Raw genomic sequence first — 5,135 nt, forward strand, 5'->3', positions numbered from 1 at the left:
TTCTTCTACTTTCAAACTGGATTGCTAGCTCAAATAACTTTTCCAGTGTAGTCGGATTTCTCAATTCAATAAAGTCTTGCACTTGGGGTAGTAACCTCGGCAAAATCACTTGAATTATTTCAGGATCCGGACGGTTTCCATACAAGAGCTTGAAAACGTGAGTTTTTCTTAAAATAAAGCTCGAGAGGTTTCCCATTCTTTGTTGATATATACTGAAAAGTTCTGTTTCTAATTTCGCACGATCCCTTACAACAGGGAAGGCTTTTAGTAGGGCAGTCTTGAAATTTTCGTAAGTATAGGTGGGACTTCCTGCTTGACCCAAGAGACTTCTGCCGATACATTTGAACCAGTTAAGCGCTTGGCCCCTCAAAGCGCTGGTAGCTAAGGTAACTTTTTGAAACTCGTGCACGGGGTAGAGCATGAAGTGGTCATCCAATTTTTCCAAAAAACTAGTTACCGGTGAGTTTCCATTAAATGTTGCTTCTGGTTTCATCGAAGCGCGCATGGTCTGGACGATGTACCCAAATCCTTCCAGGGCGGCAGCTGGCATTTCTGGATTCTGAGCCGTTTCTGCAGGCAGCACAGGTTCTTCTTGAAACTCGGCCATGGTTATTCTTCGTCGGGCGCCACTATCAGGTTCAATGTTTCTTCTAACCTTCTTCGGAAACATACAATGACCTGACTAGAACAGAGAGCTTACTAAAGCTATGTTCACTAATTGTAGTAAGTAGACAGGATACAGACGAAGGGTATACAAAACCCTTTATTTTTCTTTATATACAATGACTTCCGTACTTCGGAATACAATGACCCTCCACTCGGGGTCTAACGTAAAAGATAGCAAAATAAAACTAAACTCTAATTTAACTTTAGAATAATATACGTGTAAGATTGGCCTTATAGTAACAGGAAGCGTATGTAGCACAGAGACTGTGAACACTACAATACGTTTAATTTATCAAGAGGATTAAAACCTCTGGCCTGGAAGGCAAATAGCAACTGCGTAACTTCTAAGGTAAGCGGCCTGCTTCGAACTCACGGCTTCCTCTCTCTCTCTTGGCAAAAAGGCCACACTTAAATACTTGGCGTTCGCCAGACAACTTTGCATAAACTCCTTCATGCTTATAATTCTGGCCGGAAGTAGAAAATAAGAAGTGATAGTAAAGATTTAAAATAAAATAAACGTTAGTAAAACTTAAGATCCTTACACACAGTCAACAAATTATAAGAAAATTATGAAAGAAAGGAAAATAACTGAACAGGATTCAGAGAATGAAGCTCGAATATTCACGTTCGGAAATTGCTGTAATAACAATGTTAAAAAGAGCATTTTACTTAAATGTGGAATGAAAAACGAATATCGACAATTCGTCATTAAGTGCAACAAGATGGCAAACTTCATCATTAAGTACAAGACGTAAACTCAAAAGCAATTTTTTCGCGAGAAACGCTTTTTTTCTCCTATCTGCTTAAACTGCAACACACTTTTTTAAATTTGTAGAAATTCGTCCAGTTATTCTTTTTAAACATTTTTGTTTCAAAAGATGGCGAAAATTTTGATTTATAATTGAGAAAATTTCAATATTTGATATCTGATACATTTTTATATGTTAAAAATTTAAAATCACAAGTGTCAAATAGTATAGAAAATTGTGCGATTTTTTAAAAATTCGCCAAAAATTAATGCTAGTAAGATTAATTCGTACAATATTTTTTTGCATTTCGCTTTTGACTTTCTTTATCTTCTTTATATATATAAGCGGCTAAAGTGTGTGTCGCTGATAGTTTATTGTTGCCACTTGGAAAAATGGGTGCGGAAATTAACGTTTCCGCAGTTTTTAATTAATATCTCGGCCGGTTAAAGTCGTACGAAGATGAGAACGCTATCGATGGATTCGGAGAATCTTCTGAAATCCGAGGGTACGCGTCTCGAAATTCAACTCGGTGCCGTTCCGTAGATATTCGAGAAAAAAGAATTTGGTACGTAGCCAAATCCCTCTAATAGGGAAAACACAAGAAAAAAAGTGGAAAATGTAGGAAAAACGTAGGGAAAAATTAGTTTTTAATTAATATCTCGGCTAATTAAAGTCCCAAGAAGACGCAAATGGTCAAAATGGCGTGCCACGGACCTGCGCAATCCAACGGTGTGCTTCGCTAGGCCCGGGAGCCAGCCGTTTCGGAGGAGATGATGTTACTTCACCCCATATATATATGCGGCTTAAGTGTCTATTTGTCGCCGATAGTTTATTGGTTACTTGCGTAACTGTACTAGCCAATGGGGTGAAGTTGCCAAGGTACAGGGTTGCCGTTTCAATTAAGACGTAGATAATTTCCTGTAAAACTTGCCTTTGCTATGACCATCAATAAGTCTCAGAGCCAAAAGCTTAAGCGTGTTGGCATTTTTTTACCTGAGCCTGCATTTGGACACGGTCAACTTTATGTTGCCTGTTCAAGAGTTCGTGAAAGAACGGACGTAAAATTAAAAGTAATGGATGGTCCTCTTCATGGCGAGCTTAAAAATGATGGAAAGATCTACACAAGAAATGTTGTGTACAAAGAGATCTTTGACATGTGAATTAACATTTCATTATTTAAATCACCTTTATTGATTAAGCTAGCAGTGGCTCTTAAGAAATGTACCACAAGTGGTTTCCTTTATTGCACTCTACTTTTAGTAATTAAGCAAGTAGAAGGTGGAAACCCCGTGGGATAGCAAGCAAAGGGGCATCCTCGCCGCCTGCCCTGGGTAATTCAGTTTTAATTAGCAGACACCTTTGCACAAATCATTTTAATTACAATTTATAATATGTAGAATAGCGGTCATTTCGTATGACAACCGGGATGTCTAGTTATTAAATAACTGAAAATATGTACGTTTTTGAGCGACATTGCGGAAAGACAGCGGCACACATTAAATTTTGAATGCATGTGATTTTTAATGCATTTTGAATGCATGCACCTCGAAACACGCATTTTGAATTTATTTTTTTAAAATTGTTTCATGTTTTAAGCAAATTTACTGAATTTTGATTAAAACTCAACTATATAAAAGCAGTTAACTGCTACTGCCCGAAATAAAATGTTTTTACCTTCCACGTTCCAGTGCGTTGCTATTCGTCAAAACGTAACATATCTATGCTTCAAATTTAATAAACAAACTCTGCAAGAAAAAACGACGGTGTGTTGCCAGTACGCAAAATAAAACGCTTATATCTTCCACTAGCCAGACTGTATTACATGGGATAATGTTATCAGGGTCAATGTTCCTTCTTACCTTCTTCGGGAACATGCAAGGACCTGACTCGGAACAGAGAGCTTACTAAAGCTATGTTCACTAATTGTGGGAAGTAGACAGGATGCACAAGAAGGGTATATAAAACCCTTTATTTACTCTATTTACAATAACTTCCGTACTTCGGAATACACAGACCCGCTACTTGGGGTCTAACGTAAAAATATAAAAACAGAACTAAACTCTAATTTAACTTTAAAATAATAAACGTGGAAGATTGGCCTTATATTAACAGGAAACGTATGTAGTACAGAGAACTGTGAACACTACAATACGTTTAAAATTTATCAAGAGGATTAAAACCTCTGGCCTGGAAGGCAACCAGCAACTGCGTAACTTCTAAGGTAAGCGGCCTGCTTCGACTCACTGCTTCCTCTCTCTCGCTTGGCAAAAAGCCACAACTTAAATACTTGGCGTTCGACAGACAAACTTTCCATAAAAACCTTAACGCTTATAATTCTGGCCGGAAGTAGAAAATAAGAAGTGATAGTAAAGATTTAAAATAAAATAAACGTTAGTAAAACTTAAGATCCTTACATACTTCCCGCCAGAGTTAATTAGTTTGAAACTGAGGTCTAAAACGACCTTGTTGAAAACTTTTAGCTCTAGAATCTAACGCGAGGCTAATCTTTTACAAATATTTTTCGCTAGAAACTAGAAATTTAAAAGAAAGAAATTTGTTTTTACAATAGCAGCTCCCAGGATACACAATTTTTTTTCATCTGTACTGCATCCAAACAGGAGCTCTTATTCAAATCTGGTTCCTTCCAGAGATCTGGAAGGAAAACTAGTTTAATGAAATGTTACACAATGAAATGGCAAGTAACATGTATAATTATATTTCTCTTAACATTCTTATTTCATTCATGACTATTTTAATTATCTCTCCCCGTGCTCTCTGACATGTGTTGTAAAAGAACACCAAACACGAATGTGTTTCTGTCTACGTGTTCCACACTTCCTCCTACAATCAAAACACTAACGTGTTAAAATTCAACATGCCAAGACCTCGTAACACACCCTAATTTCAACTCTAAACCCTGAAGTACTATTCTGAAAATGGCTAACTCTAAAGTGTAGCGTCAGAGAGCCTAACTACATCATTCAACCTTTAACACATATTCACCATGATTTAGTCTTTTTACAGTCACACGAATAAAAAAAAATTTTAACATTCACTTTTACCATGTCACGGTATTTCTTAACATTTAAAATAACAGTTCACATTGTATATAAGAACATATCAACATGCCGTTAATTTTACACATTTGAAAACATACATTAGTAGTACATTGTTAACTTCTATTCTTTCAAAGCAAGTGCCAATTCTTTCTACATTGAAATAATACATTTCAAAAAGTCTTTCAGACTAAACTTCTTTCTTGCTAGAATGTTTTAAATAAAATTTATACAATAACTTTTTACAATATTTAAGTCTTTACACAACGCTATTATACGTCAACTTTAGTTTTACGCGCGAGTAATTGAAAAACATAATACCAAAATCGGTAACAACTCATTTCTCGCCCTTTTGGCGATAAAGGTAGACCTCGCATGAGGTAAAACTTCTTGAAATCTGCCACTTGCAGTAAGAATGAAAGATTAACTTAAGTTTGCAAAGTAACATAAAATTTTACTTATCTTTGTGATATTCGGACATCCTTTTCTGGGCCCAGTCCTTAAAGGTATTGCAGATAGTTGTTTGATTTATCCTCCTTCTTGTACGTGCTCGCCCTTCAGTGCCTTCCTCTGGAAGCTTCCTTTTTTCACCAGTTCGGTCACCCTTGAATACTTTCTTTTTCTCCTCTGCTTGTGGTCTTGGCCGTTTGATGGCAGCTGGTCT

The sequence above is a fragment of the Stegodyphus dumicola genome, chromosome 1 (assembly GCF_044657685.1).
Source record: "Stegodyphus dumicola isolate Sdum_Otavi_A_Nest chromosome 1, ASM4465768v1".
NCBI lineage: Eukaryota > Metazoa > Arthropoda > Arachnida > Araneae > Eresidae > Stegodyphus > Stegodyphus dumicola.